Raw genomic sequence first — 17,063 nt, 5'->3', positions numbered from 1 at the left:
ACATAAAAAATATATACATAAAAATTTACAACAATAATATAAAATAATGATATGTACAAATATATATATATATACATATGTACATAAAATATACACTAATATAATAATAGTTATAATAATACTAGCAATAGTAATAATTTGTAATAATAATATGTACACAATATGGTATTTAAAATATATATATATGTATATATAATAGTATCTAAGAATATATACATAAGAAATATATAACTAATGGCATTAAAAAATATATACATAATATATATAAAATACCTAAAAAAAAAAGAAGGGGGAAAGAAGAGAGAAGAGAGGGGGGAAAGGAAATCCGGCCAAGGGAGCCGATCACCGGCCGATCGTCGGTCGCCGCTGTCATTGCCGACACCACCCACAGTGGCGGAAAAAAATTCTTAACAATATATGTATATATAAAAAGAAAAAAAACACACAAAAAAGAAAGAAAAAGATTCAAAGAAGAGGAAAAAGAAAAATGCAACCTTTTATTGATATTTTTTGTGTACAAAATTTGAAGGATTTTGTGTTTTTCCTTTTCAATCTTTCTAAAATCCCCTCTCTTTTTACATGATTTTTGAATGGCTTTTATAGCCATCTTTACATGATTTTCTATTTTTTTTTCTATTTTGTAGGTGGTGGTGGTAGACAATGGGAGGAAAATGGGAGGAAAAATGGGGCAAGTAGGAAAGTGGTTAGGTGGCTAGGTTTTTAGTTTTTTTTTTGTTAGGTTTTTCTTTTTCTTCTTTTTTTTTTGGGTTAGGTTTTTTTTTTTTCTTCTTTTTTTTTGGGTTAGGTTTTTTTGGGAGGGCTTAATGGGCTTTTGAATTGGGTTTAATATTTGGGTTTTGTAATGGGTTTGGGTAGATGTAAATGGGTCATGGGTTAAGGGTTTTAGTGGGTTTAGAGGTTTGGTTGGGTTTTGATATAATCGGGCCGGGCAATTTGGGCTTCTATTTGCCCTCTTTGCTCATTGTCGTTAACGATAATAGAGCAAAGACTTTCAAGAAGACCCTTGCCGGTCTTGCTAGGTCTTGACTTGCTTTGGAACTCTTCTTATTTAGTTAGTCCTTTTCGGTCTACCGCATCTTGTAGCTTTGGTTCAATCCATCGCAAATTCGAGATATGCCTTGTAGCTTCAATCTATTCCAATGTAACTTCAAGGATATGAGATTTGTGGCTTGATCCACTTCACCGTAACTTCGAAAGATAAGATCTACAACTTCAATATGCTCTTCTATCGCTTGGTGAGATAAGGTTTTGGTCTTCTCTTCTGCGACTCGGAAAGGCAAGATCGATGCCCTCGATCAACTCCACTGCAACTTTAAGGAGACAGAATCGGCGTCTTCAATCACTTCAATATTTATTCTCTACTCGGCATGTGATCCCGAGCTCAACTCATTTTTCGCAATATGAATTGACTCTCTAAAAGCAGACATTAAAAGCAGAAATTGAAAATAGCTCAATAGCGTGAGCCAAGGCTCAACTCACCTCTCGCAATATGAGTTGATTTTTGAAACTTAACTTGAAAAGCGATTTTGAAAATACCTCGATATGTGATTGGAGGTTCAACTCACCTCTCGCAATATGAGTTGATTTTGAAAAGCAGAAATTAAAAGACTCAACTCAACTCTCAGAATTAAAAGCTCAACTCACCTCTCGCAATATGAGTTGAATTTTTTGAAAAAAAAGAAATTGAAAATAGCTCAAGACGTGAGCCAAGCCTCAACTCACTTCTACGCAATATGAGTTGATTTTTGAAAATGTAATTTGAAAAAGATTTTGAAAATACCTCGACATGTGACTCGAGGCTCAACTCACATCTCGCAATGTGAGTTGATTTTTTTGAAAAATATAAATTGAAAAAATACCTCAGTGTGTGATCTGAAGCTCAACTCACCTCTCGCAATATGAGTTGATTTTTTTGAAAGACAGAATTGAAAATAGCTCAACAGCGTGAGCCAAGGCTCAACTCATCTCTCAAATATGAGTCGATTTTTTTTTGAAAGGCAGAAATTGAAAAACGGAAATTGAAAATACCTCGGCGTGTGACCTGAGGCTCAACTCGCCTCTCACAATACGAGTTGATTTTTTTTTGACAACAGAAATTGAAATTACCTCAACGTGTCCTGAGGCTCAACTCACCTCTCGCAATATGAGTTGATTTTTTTGAAAAACAGAAATTGAAAATACCTCAGCATGTCTTGAGGCTCAACTCATTTCTCACAATATGAGTTGATTTTTTTTTTTTAAAAAAAAGAAATTGAAAATACCTCAGCATGTCTTGAGGCTCAACTAAATTCTCACAATATGAGTTGAATTTTGAAAACAGAAATTGAAATTACCTCAGCGTGTCTTGAGGCTCAACTCATTTTGAACAGGAATTGAAATTACCTCAACGTGTCTTGAGGCTCAACTCATTTCTCGCAATATGAGTTGAATTTTGAAAACAAAAATTGAAATTACCTCAGCGTGTCTTGAGGCTCAACTCATTTCTTGCAATATGAGTTGAATTTTTTTTTTTTGAAATTGAAATTACCTCAACGTGTCTTGAGGCTCAACTCATTTCTCACAATATGAGTTCATTTTTGAAAACAGAAATTGAAATTACCTCAGCGTGTCCCGAGGCTTAACTCACCTCTCGCAATATGAGTTGATTTTTTTTTTGAAAGGCAGAAATTGAAAAATGGAAATTGAAAATACCTCGGCGTGTGATCTGAGGCTCAACTCACCTCTCGCAATACGAGTTGACTTTTTTGACAACAGAAATTGAAATTACCTCAGCGTGTCCTGAGGTAATTTGAGCTTCTACACCTTTTATGGAAATATGCCTTTTTAATATTAAAAGAAGGTTATGGTATTCATTATAATTTTTACAAAGTCATTTTATATTGGTTTTCAATTGAATTTTTCAGTAATATTTATTTATATATTCTTAAACAAACTTTGAAGTTTTCAAACAAAGCTTGGAGCTTTAATGATAGAATTTATAATTTTATTTCAGTAAATTAAATTTGAGATACATAATTTACAATGTTAAACATGAACTTTGATTTTGTATAATTTTACATACAAAATTTTAATTTAATTAAATTTTCACAAATCAAAAACATCATTAGGGATATAGAATCATTTTAAGTTTATATTTCTGAAATATAAAATGGTTTCTTTAAATGTATTTTTGGTTTTTAAAAAAAAAAATTATGGTTGTAATGCAGAAAATTCCTAAAATAAGGTATATCTTTTGTAGGAAGACATGAAAAATTCTTTAATTTACAAACAAGAGTATCACCGCATATTCCATTAGTTTTAGCTTCAAGGAAAACAAAACCCAAGTGTTAGATAATGAAACAATGAATTAAATCCTCCATCCATTACACTAAATACAAAATTGGAAATTTATTCCACAAATGATTGAAGGGAATTCCTTTTTTTCATGTCATTCAACTCATACGGTATCTAAAAATGTCTTGTTAATTATTAATTAGCCTTTAGTTTGTTGACTACAAAATAGTACCCAATTCTGATTTTCTGGGTGGATATATATGGTTTCTTTCCTTCATAAATGAAAATTTTGGAAAGTTGTATTATACTAGCCCACCCTAGCCTAGCCAATTTCTGTTAGCTGTCAAGCTCCTCCAATTTGATTGACAACTGAATTTCATGCATTTATTTTATTTTAAAGTTTTCCCATGGCCTCATTTCTTGTTTTCTTTTCTTATGATTCTTGAAAATTCATTAAAGAAACAAACTATGATTTACTAAATTACTTTAATATTTTTATTATTAATTTCTAAATTTGTCTTTATAATTTACAATAAACAATCAAATGGAGTTTTTTTTTCTTCTTTTGTATTTTTCTTGCATGTAATGTATACATATTTATATATATATATTAAATACTAGAAATCTTATCACTCATATATGCATGTAAAAATCACAGTTTTAGAACATAGGTGTGTGTTTAAGGCTAACATATAATAGTTAATAAAATCTATGGTTAAATATATATTAAATTGTAAGTAAAATAAAATTTAAACACATAAATACATCATACTAACAATACTAAATACGCTGCAATTCTTTATATGGCATTATTATTGTGCGTTATGGTCAAATTGACTTGTGACACTATAATTTATAATTTATAAAAGATTAAAGTATTCTCAATTAATATAATTTATTTTAAATATGAAACACTATTTTTATAATTTCTTAACTGTTCGATTGACTCGTGATACCAATTTAATAAATATTTTATTAATAGTATAGATTACGATGTGTATATAAAATTGTTTGTTGGGAGAGGAAACATATATTTTAGAAAATAATATATCGTTTAATAGTAAAAAAAAATATAACCTACATAAATAAAACAAAATTATAGGAGATTAGAAAAACAGGGTTGTTAGATGTCTATCATATTTATGGTGGCAAACTCGAAGCAAAAATGCAACAAGGGCAGTTACTTTATTTACAACCAATCAATTGCATGGTCCATTTTGATAGATTTCATATTATGTGTATAATGAATATTAGGCATGAATTACTTGATTTTATTAAAATATAATTAAGAGACTTGTATAGGTTTATGTACTATTTTTAGAGTATTTAATGTATTTAATTAAGGAATATTTTGTTGTGAGAGTGTATTTTATTGTAAAATTTTTGTGTTATGATTTACAAGTTAAGTTCATAATTGTTGAGTATGCCTCATATTTCAGTCAAATTTAAGAAATAATCTCCCAGTTAAACTTTATTTATTTGTTTTAGTCTAATTCTGACTAGTCTAGATTATTTTATTACTATTTAACCTACGAATTTAGCCTATAAATAGTTATTTGACCTACGAATTTAGTCTATAAATAGGCTTTTTTTTACAACCATAAAAGATTAGAACTTATAACACTTTTAGAGAATTTTGTGTTTACCTTTTGAAGGATTTTTGTTTTCGGGTTTTGCAGTTCAGTTTTTATCTCCATCTTTTGTACTATTCATTATTTTTCCATTATAGTAATATTATCTTTTCTCGTGGTTTTTTATCCTCTTTAGAGGGGTTTTTTCATGTTAAATTTCTGTGTTCAATTTCTCAATTTCTTCCACCATTTTTTACTTGTTCGCTGACTAATCTGGTCGATTCCCAACAAGTGGTATTAGATTCAATTTTCACATATCAGCCCGTTCAGAGATGGCAGCAACAAAGTTTGACATTGAGAAGTTCGATTGTGTTACAAATTTCAATATGTGGCAAATTTAGATTATGACAATTCTAGTTTAAACTGACTTGAAAAAGGTCATTACCGAAAAAACTTGAGAATCTAGATCGGACAGAACGAGAAGATGTTGATGAAAAGACCTTGTTTGCAATCTAGTTATGTCTCGCGAATAGGGTATTGTATGAGGTATTGATGGAGAAAACCTCATCCGCATTATGGAAAAGGTTAGAAACTCTTTATGCGGCTAAGTCTCTGGCTAGTACCGTTTAGTGTTGAAACAATGTCTATTTATGTTTCGCATGAATGAATGTAAGCTTCTTAGGGATCACATTAGTCAATTTATTACTCTTTTAAAAGTTTTAAAGAATGTTGAGGTTAAGATTGACGACGAAGATCAGGCTATGCTATTATTGTGCTCTTTACCCTCTTCATACAAGTTTTTCAGGGAGACCCTAATTTATAGCAAAGATAAACTCTCGTTCGAGGATGTGAAGGATCATTTGTTGAGTAAAGACGAACTCGACAATGAGTTTGGCTTGGATATCAAGCAAGATAGACAAGCTTCCGTTTTGGTAGCATCAAAGAAGCGAGACAAAATGTGTCACTATTGTAAGAAGTTAGGTCACGTCAAAGCAAATTGTCATAAACTGCGAAATAAAAGGGCTATTGAGAGTAGAGAGGAAGATGTAGCGAGTGCTAATTTTGTTGACAAAAGTGATGATGATTTATTGTTAGTGTCAATGAGTGTGATAGCTCCGAGCTTACGTCCGATTAGATCCTAGATTCGAGATGTTCTTTTCACGTGTCCTAACAAAAAATGGTTCTCCACATACAATTCGATTAAAGGTGGAGTTGTGCATATAGGGAACGATTCATCCAGTAAGGTAATCGATATTAATACTGTTAAAATTAGGATGCACAATTAGACGATTAGGACACTTTCAAATGTCATATATGTACCTGATTTACGAAAGAATCTCATCTCCTTGAATATTTTAGATTCGAAATGTTGCAAAATCAACATTGAGTCGAGCGACATTAAGGTGTCTCGTGGGGCTCTCGTTTTGTTAAAAGGTAAAAGAGTTGGCAGTATTTATATTCTGGAAGGTTCTACAGTGACCGGTGAAACCGGACGTCCCTCGTTTGTTACAAAGTCAAAGCCAACTTGTTTGGAACGGTTGCAACTTGGTCATAGGAGGGAAAAATGTACGACCGCTTCATTGAAGAGAAGTTCTCTTTTGGATGCAGGTTTTGAAAAGTTAGGACACTGTGTTCGTAAAAATCAAACCCGGGTTAGTTTTCATTTGACAGTGCACAAGTCAAAGGCTAGAAGTTTTCTAGCTTTTAAGCACAGATTCGACCCAGTTAATTCCCTGCATAGTTCAAGATAGGGTCGTGGCGAGCTTTGAAAAAGATTGCGTTGTGGAAATACGAGTCAAGGTGGAAATTTGTTGAGTATGCCTCATATTTCGGTTAAATTTGAGAGATAATCTCCCAATTAAACTCTGTTTGTTTGTTCCAGTCGAACTCTGATTAGTCTAGATTATTTTATTATTATTTGACCTACGAATTTAGCCTATAAATAGACTCTTTTACAACTTTAGAAAAAACACTAATTAAAAAGATTAGAACTCAATACTCTTTTGGAAGATTTTATGTTTACGTTTTGAGAGTTCTTTATTTTTGGCTTTCTGGGCTCAGTTTTTATCTCCATCTTCTGCACTTTTCATTCTTTTGCCATTGTAGTAAAATTATCTTTACCCCTGGTTTTTTATCCTCTTTAGAGGTGTTTTTCCACGTTAAATTTGTGTGTTCAATTTCTCAATTTCTTCCGCTATTTTTTACTTGTTCGTTGCTTAATCGGGTTGATCCCCAAAAAATAACGGCGAATTTAGTGGTGAGAGCATCAATATTCGGACTAAAAAAGTGAGGAAATTGTCACTAGGAGTGATAAATTTAGGTTCACTTGTTATAAGTGCTGAAGATAGTGAATATTTCTTATGAACTAGGCTCCGCAAATGTAGGAAAATTAAACTATGTAAACAATATTTATCTCCTATGTTTTATGCATTGTTTTGTTGTGCTTTCAACTTCTCTGATCACTTTTTTTCAGCATTTAGCTTTTATATTTGCAACTTTTTCAAAATCAACATAATATATTAAGGTTAAGTTAAGAGTTAAAAAATTCAAAAATTAATTTACCTAATTTATTTCATACCCTTTGCTCAATGAGAAAATGGGTCAGATTCTATAGGATCAAATCTATGAGACTTAGGGAATGATGGAAGGAAATAAAATAAAATAAAAAGAAATAAAAATAAAGGGTAAAAATAATAAAAATAATAAATAAGTAAATAAAAATGAAGTTGGAGAACTCAGATTCAAAATGAACAAATTCAAATTTGAAAAGAATCTTTTTTATTCTCGAAGAATGAGGGACAATCAAGAAAGATCTTATCTAAACTAAAACTAAGAAACGGTGTGTAATTTTAAAATTGATTTCAAGAACTAATTTGATCACTTCAATTTGCAATTTCAATTTTCAAAATTTTCATACATATATTAGTTTTTCTTTTCAACATCATTAGTATTATATATATATATATATTATTTCATGAAATTCCAAAGGTATAAATTTCTTTTTTTTAAAAAACAACTACAAATGCTTTCATTTTAAATTTCATTAATATTTTATAATTTGGTTGGTAACACTTCTTCACTCCTAATAGTCATTTTGTTCTTTCTTCTTCTTATTATTATTTAAATAAAATCAATTGAATAATTGGTAAAACAGTAAAAAGAAATTATATTCAAATCTTCGATTAATATTAATTTATAATTTTCCCTTAAATTATTAATTTAAAATTGTAATAATAATAATAATATTGTAGAAGCCCAAATTGCCCGGGCCTGATTATATCAAAACCCAACCAAACCTCTAAACCCACTAAAACCCTTAACCCATGACCCATTTACATCTACCCAAACCCATTACAAAACCCAAATATTAAACCCAATTCAAAAGCCCATTAAGCCCCCCCCAAAAAAAAACCTAACCCAAAAAAAAAAGAAAAAAAAAAAAACCTAACCCAAAAAAAAAAAGAAGAAAAAAAAAAACCTAACAAAAAAACTAAAAAACCTAGCCACCTAACCACTTTCCCACTTGCCCCATTTTTCCTCCCATTTTCCTCCCATTGTCTACCACCACCACCTACAAAATAGAAAAAAAATAGAAAATCATGTAAAGATGGCTATAAAAAGCCATTCAAAAATCATGTAAAAGGAAGAGGAGGAGGATTTTACAAAGATTGAAGAAAAAAATACAAAATCCTTCAAATTTTGAACACAAAAGAAACATCAATAAAAAGGTTGCATCTTTTTCTTTTTTCCTCTTCTTTCGAATCTTTTTTTCTTTTTTTTTGTGTTGTTTTTTTCTTTCTTTATATATACATATATTGTTAAAAAAAATTTACCTTTTCCACGGTGGCGGCGGTGGCGACGACGATGACGACGACGATCGACGATGCCCAGAATCCCCCCCTTGGCGGTTTCCTTCCCTCTCTTCTCTCTTCTTTCCCTTCTTTTTTTTAGGTATTTTATATATATTATGTATATATTTTTAATGCCATTAGTTATATATTTCTTATGTATATATTCTTAAATACTATTATATATACATATATATATATTTTAAATACCATATTGTGTATATATTATTATTACAAATTATTACTATTGCTAGTATTATTATAACTATTATTATATTAGTGTATATTTTATGTACATATGTATATATATATATATATTTGTACATATCATTATTTTATATTATTGTTGTAAATTTTTATGTATATATTTTTTATGTACGTTTCCTAATATTTTTTTATTGTAGATATTATTATTATTATTATTATTACATACTTTTATTATATGCATATATATATGTATTTTTATGTACATATTATTATTTTATATTATTATTACCAAATATATCATTTTTCCTATTTTATTATTAGTACATGATTTGTTTTATTTTGTAAATATCATTATTATTGTTATTCTAATATTCTAGTATTCCATGTTAATATTTTTCATTAATGATATCATTTTTTTAAGTCCTTTATCTATTTTAATTTCTCACTTTAGGAATATTTTTCTCATGTTTTAATTAATTTCAAAAATAAGGCAATGTACCGATTTAATATTAAGCCATCGATTTCATCGCTATGTTGGGTGAAATTAAATTGCTTGTGTTAAAAAGCAGGACACCCTTTCTAAAAAATCGAAAACTAAAATTCTCATTTTCAATCGGATCACGATTAAATATTATATTGAACTCGTATTTTGAAAATCAAGTCAACACATGTTTATGAGATACCAATTTTGGGCGTCGCGAGGTGCTAATACCTTCCTCACGCCAGAATCGACTCCGAACCCCAATTTTTCTCTGGACTTTCATGTAGACCTAAATTTGGCCTTCTTTTTGTTTTAAAATAATTTTATTAGGTGTCCGATCACACCTATAAAAAGGATCGATGGCGACTCCTTTGTTAATAAAATCGAAAGTTGGTTTTCAAATGTTTAATAAATCGCCACAATTAGCGACCAAGTGAAACCAAATTTTTTTTACGTCGCTACAGCTGGCGACTCCACTGGGGACGCTTTTTGAGAGTCGAGTCGAATTAAACTCGCGTTGTCAAAATTTTCAAAGTTCCTTGTTCAAATTAACATTTAGTCGTGATCCTCAAATTTTTTGTTTTCAAGAAAATCATGCATTTGCATCGTGTTGTATATATTTTAACTTGTTTTATCCGGTTGTTTTTCAGTTTTAAATTTTTGTGATTTTAGTTTTGGTTTAGTTTTTTTAAATAAAACGTAAAGGTTTGCAAGTTTCTCCCCACACACCGTGCACGTGCATTTTGTTGCATAACATGAGCTCTCTACCCGGGCTCCGTCCCTTTAAGTGAAAGTAAACGCTACGCCTTGTGAGTTAACTCGTCCCTCCGCAAAGCTAGTGAATACTTTCGGGTTACATATGACTTATGCTTTCGTGAGTTAACTTGTCCCTCGCATAGGCATAAGTAAATGTAATCCTCGAATTGAACTCGTGAGCTGTGATAGGCTATGACCGAGGCTCCGTGCTAATCTTAGTAGATGATAGTACAGCAATTCGAGTACCTATCTAGAACCAAAACCGCATATAATGAACCATACGAGCCACCTAACTAGAGCCATGCCGAACCTCTGTCCGTTTAGTAGTCCCCAAAATAAGTGCAGGAGGAATGCCTCTTGCCTTTTGCATTTTCACTTTCTATATAAGAGGATTGGGTGCATTTAATAAACTAGGTCGGGTAGTTCGATTTGTTGAAGTTCTCTATGTTTTTCTCTCAGTATTAAATTACTAATCAAGTTTGTTTGTCTTTGCTTTATTGTTTTTCATCATGCATTATAGGCATCATATTAGGAAGGTGTTGATTAAAGATTGGTTGCCAAAACGGGTTTCTAATGGAGGAGTCAATTATACGAGTGACCGAAACGTTGTGTAATACTCCTTTGATTAAGGAAATGCCTAAACAGGGCTATCTTGAAATTAACACCAAATTTTTGCATATTCATTCATGATGACATTCATTTGACATTCATGCATTCATTCATACATTGCATATCCCATACTCGTCATTGAAGATAAAATATATAATTCGCAGTTGTAATACCACAAGACTGGAACCACGTCATCCGTATAAAACTCGCCGACAAGCTAGAGTAATGGAGGCTGAATTCAATGAGAAAATTGAAAGATTGAGAAAGGCCGAGAACCAGAATGGGAGCCTATGGAATTCCCTCCTTTGTCAAGAACATTTACGTCTGTGGGAATGATATACCCGAGGCAGGACAATGCACAAGGCACAATGTTAATGATCGAAAAGGGTTTTCAGAACATCAATATAAATGTCATTGACAAAGGAGCTGACACAAGTAAAGATGTCTCAAGGATACGCCTTTGTCCCCCTGATTTCATGATGAACAATTGGATTGCCGAGGACCTTCTTGTAGTTTATAAGTCTTTAGAGTAATGCTCAAACATTAACATTCTATTGTGTCATTAGATATAATAGAATTCTTTTGTAAGAGCTTGCATTCGCTCTTTATCATTCAAATGAATATCAATGAAAATGCATTTTGTCATGATCTTTCGCATTATCACTAATTTCATAATCATTTTCTCATTTCATAGCCTGTCCTTACATTTGCCTCATGCCATGCCATAACATTTCGTTTGTTGGTTCCAATACTTGGATGCCCCTCTATAGTCTCCTTTTTTCATTCAACTTTCAGGTGCTCAGATGTCAACAGCATGAACAAACCCATTACGAGTCCTGAAATCGATTTTGAGAAGGCTGTTTGTTTAGGAGAATTTGAAGCCGAAGAAAATGCTGAAGACTATGTCTCGTCTCCTGACTTGCTAAGAATGGTGGAACAAGAGGATAAACAGATTTTGCCTCATCAAGAATCCGTTGAAACAATAAATCTGGGAACTGAAGAAAGGAAACAAGAAGTGAAGATTGGGACTTCTATTTCAGGGGCACCAGGGCATAATTTGATTGCTTTGCTCCTCGAGTACAAAGATGTATTCGCATAGTCATATCAGGACATGCCAGGATTGGATGAAGATGTAGCGGTCCATAAGCTCTCATTAAAGCCAGAATGCAAGCCCATTCAACAAAAGCTAAGACGGATGAGGCACGAGATGTTGTTGAAGATAAAAGAGGAAGTCAAGAAGCAATTTGATCTGGTTTCCTACAAGCCTCAAATATCCGAATGGGTGGCTAACATAGTCCGGTCTTTGAAGAAAGACCGCAAAGTAATCGAATGTGCGTGGATTATCGTGACTGAATCGAGCAAGTCCTAAAGATAATTTTCCTTACCACACATTGATACGTTGGTGGATAACACAAAAAACATTCATTGTTTTCTTTCATGGATGATTCTCGTGGTATAATCGGATCAAGATGGCCCCGAGGATATGGAAAAACTACCTTCGTAACAATGTGGGGAACATTCTGCTACAAATTGATGCCATTTGGGTTAAAGAATGCTGGGGCAACATATCAGAGGGCTATGGTGACGTTATTCCATGACATGATGCATAAAGAAATAGAGGTCTCGTCGATGATATGATTGCTAAGTCCAGGGAAGAAGAGCATGTAGCGAACTCGAAGAAGTTGTTCGACGACCGAGAAAGTTTCAGCTAAAGCTCAATCCGTCCAAATGTACGTTTGGGGCTACCTCAGGAAAATTGCTTGGCTTCATTGTCAGTGATAGAGGTATTGAGGTTGATCCAGATAAAATAAAAGCCATTCAAGAGTTACCATCTCCGCGCACGCAAAAGGAAGTTAGAGGATTTTTGGGGAGATTAAATTACATCGCCCGATTTATCGCTCAGCTTACCAACCAATGCGACCCAATCTTTCGACTTCTTCGAAAACTTAACCCTGGAGAATGGAATGAGGAATGCCAGGTGGCCTTTGATAAAATAAAACAATATTTGTCTAGTCCTCCAGTGCTAGTACCACCAACTCCGGGAAGACCATTGATATTGTCAGGAAAGAAAGAAAAGGCGATCTACTACCTCAGTAAAAAGTTCACTGAATATGAGGCAAAGTATTCGTCCATTGAAAAATACTGTTGCGCTCTGGTTTGGGTAGCTCGGAGACTCAGACAATATATGTTGTATCATACGACATGGCTAATTTCAAAGCTAGACCCAATAAAATACATGATGGAATCACCGCACTCTCAATAAGAATGGCACGATGGCGATCCTCCTATCGAATATGACATTGCCTATGTAAGTCGAAGTCGATAAAAGGGAGCGCAATAGTTGATTTCTTAGCGACTCGAGCAGACGGAGGAATATGAGCCCTTGAAATTTGATTTCCAGATGAAGACTTAATGTGCATCACGAAATGGAATCCGAGTCATCAAAAGAGAAGTCATGGAAGATGTGCTTTGATGGTCGTCAAATGCTTTAGGGCATGGAATTGGAGCAATCTGGTATCACCAGACGGAATCATTATCCGTTCAACGCAAGACCGAACTTCTTCGTACCAATAATATCGCGAGAATATGAGGCTCAGATCATGGGGCTTCGATGCGACTATCGAACGAAACATCGAGATCTTAGAGGTGTACGGGGACTCAACCCTAGTGATTTACCAAATCCGTGGAGAGTGGGAAGTAAGGGACTCAAAATTGATTAAGTACAGCAATTTAGTGGCTGGATTGATCAAGGAATTCAAAGAAATAACTTTTCATTACTTCCCACGAGAAAAGAACTAACTGGCTGATGCCCTGGCCACTTTGGCTTCAATGTTCAAAGCAAGTAGAGAAGCAGAAATAATGCCCCTCAAAATGAGCATATACGAGGTCCCTGCACACTGTTGTAGCATTGAGAAAGAAGTAGATGGACGGCATTGGTTCCATGATATCTTAGAATATATCAAGAATCAAAGGTATCCGAACAAGCGAATGAGAACGATAAAAGAACAATTAGAAGAATGGCGGTGGATTTGTTCTTGATGGGGATATCTGTATAAAGAGGAAATGATCGATGCTTTTGAGATGTGTGGATGATGTTGAAGCGAAAGATACTTGAAGATGTCCATGAGGGAATCAGGGACACATGCCAATGGTTTCATATGGCCGGAAGACTATGAGACTCGGTTACTCTTGGTTGACGATGGAAAGCGATCGCATTAGTTTTGCGGAAAATGCCACAAATGTCAAATCTCGACGATAAAATTCATGTAGCCCTTCGCCCTTCACGTCATGACTTCTCCGTGGCCTTTTTCTATGTGGGGCATGGATTTCATAGGCCTATTTTCCAAAGCTTTTAATGGACATCGATTCATTTTGTGGTCATTGATTACTTCACGAAATGGATAGAAGCCGCTTCGTTTGCCAATGCGACCAAGACTGCAGTTTGCAGGTTTTTGAAGAAGGAAATCATTTGTCGATATGGTTTGCCTGAAAGAATCATTTCAGATAATGCCATGAATCTGAACAATAAGATGATGGAAGAAGTGTGCGGCGGTTCCAAATAAAGCATCATAACTCCTCGCCTATCGCCCAAAGATGAACAGGTCATTGAAGCGACCAATAAAAATATTAAGAGGATCATTGGGAAAATGGTGAGACATATAAAGATTGGCACGAGAAGCTTCCATTTGCTTTGTTTGCATATCGCATATCTGTCATGCGAACATCTACGGAGCAACTCCTTTCTCTCGGCTTACGGAATGGAAGTCATGCTACCTATTGAGGTTGAGATCCCTCCCGCAAGTCTTAATGGAATTAAAGTTAGAAGAAGCAGAATGGGTTCGAGCTCAATATGATCAGTTGAACCTCATCGAAGAAAAATGTCTAAGAGCAATTTGTCACAGGCAGATGTACCAGAAGAGAATGATCGCGGCCCATGACAAGAAAGTATGGCCAAGAGAATTCCACGAAGGAGAACTCGTACTGAGGAAGATTCTCCCAATACAAAAGGACCTGCGAGGAAAATGGGCACCAAACTGGGAAGGACCGTACGTCGTAAAGAAGGCATTCTCAGGAGGAGCTTTGATCCTTACCAAGATGGATAGGAAAGAGTTGTCGAATCCAGTGAACTCAGATGCTGTGAAGAAATATTATGCTTAAGATGAAAACCCGAAAAGGGCATTTTAAAAAAAAAAAAAGGGATCAAGGCGAAAACCGAAAAGGGCATCTTGATTAGTACAAAAGATTAGGATGAAAACCGAGAGGCGTCCTAATGAAACAAACTGGCGGTCGAGCGATAGGTCAAGCGGTGAGGCTCTGATGTTGAAGCATTTAAAGCTCGAAATCTTCTACGCAAGAAGCCGCTCGAAAAGATTTTGATTAAGGAGCGAGGAAGAGTTCGTGTGTTGAATATCTAGAGCATTTGTATCCATTGAATACGATCCTTTCTTTCTTTTGACATTTTTACTCTCATTGTTTAACTTGCTTTGTTTGCCACATTTGAAATAGATAAATATGAAATATCATTTTGTCCCTATCGACCTTTTCATGCATCTCATTATGTGTTTATTTACATGATAAATGGTGAAATGTCATACTCTAAACAAAAGAAATGTTAAGCATTACGGATGAAAATTTGATAAGCACAAGAGTCTCAAAGTAAGAACAAAGTTCAATCGAGGCGGAAGAGTGATATCGAGAAACGTCGATTACTCGTGAAGCTTGAAGACAGTATAAGCTCGAAGAGAAAGTCGAGAATCAAAGCAATGAACACGGATCCTCAACAATCGTGGCTAAATGGACATCTGGCAAACATGCTTAAAAAGCTTTGCATAATCATGTAGGCATAAAATCATTTAAGACAAACATGTGCATATCATGATAAACATGGCATATCTGGTACTCAACAGAGCAAGAAATCTTGAATGAGAGTCGACTGAATCAAAGGAAAAGACACTGAATTCTACCAAAGGATGGTTTTGGTATTTTGATGTTTTTAATTCATGCTTTTCAAGGAAAATCAACTCATATTACGAGAGATGAGTTGAGCCTCAAGACACGTTGAGGTATTTTTAATTGTTGTTTTCAAAATCAACTCATATTGCGAGAAGTGAGTTGAGCCTCGGGCACGCCGAGGTATTTTAGTTTTAAATTGACTCATATTGCGAGAGGTGAGTTAAGCCTTTTAATTTTGTTTTTCAAAATCAACTCATATTGCTAGAGGTGAGTTGAGCCTCGAGAACGCCGAGGTATTTTCAATTTTTGTATTTTAATTTCAACTTATATTGCGAGAGCTGAGTTGAGCCTCAGGACACGATGAGGTAATTTCAATTTCTGTTTGTCAAGAATCAACTCATATTGCGAGAGGTGGGTTGAACCTTTTAATTTCTACTTTTTCAAAATCAGCTCATATTACGAGAGGTGAGTTGAGCCTCAGGTCACGCCGAGGTATTTTCAATTTCTGTCTTCATTATTATGTTTTTGAAAGAATCAGCTCATATTGCGAGAGGTGAGTTGAGCCTCAGGTCACACCGAGGTATTTTCAATTTCTGTTTTCATTATTATGTTTTTGAAAGAATCAACTCGTATTGCGAGAGGCGAGTTGAGCCTCAGTCACACTTGAGGTATTTTCAATTCCGTTTTCAATTTCATCTTTCAAAAAAAATCAACTCATATTGCGAGAGGTGAGTTGAGCCTCGGGACACTGTTGAGGTAATTTCAATTTCTGTTGTCAAAAAAATCAACTCGTATTGCTAGTGGCGAGTTGAGCCTCAGGTCACACGCCGAGGTATTTTCAATTTCCGTTTTCCAATTTCTGCCTTTCAAAAAAAATCAACTCATATTGCGAGAGGTGAGTTGAGCCTCAGGACACGCTGAGGTAATTTCAATTTCTGTTGTCAAAAAAGTCAACTCGTATTGCGAGAGGTGAGTTGAGCCTCAGATCACACGCCGAGGTATTTTCAATTTCCATTTTTCAATTTCTGCCTTTCAAAAAAATCAACTCATATTGCGAGAGGTGAGTTGAGCCTCGGGACACGCTGAGGTAATTTCAATTTCTGTTTTCAAAATTCAACTCATATTGCGAGAAATGAGTTGAGCCTCAAGACACGTTGAGGTATTTTCAATTTCTGTTTTCAAAAAAATCAACTTATATTGCGAGAGGTGAGTTGAGCCTTGGCTCACGCGCTGAGCTATTTTTAATTTCTATCTCTCAAAAAAATCAACTCATATTGCGAGAGGTGAGTTGAGCTTGATCACACTGCTGAGGTATTTTTCAATTTATATTTTTCAAAAAATCAA

Source organism: Gossypium arboreum, chromosome 11 (genome assembly GCF_025698485.1).
Source record: "Gossypium arboreum isolate Shixiya-1 chromosome 11, ASM2569848v2, whole genome shotgun sequence".
In the NCBI taxonomy this organism is placed as follows: domain Eukaryota; kingdom Viridiplantae; phylum Streptophyta; class Magnoliopsida; order Malvales; family Malvaceae; genus Gossypium; species Gossypium arboreum.
Note: the sequence above shows the minus strand (reverse complement) of the source record.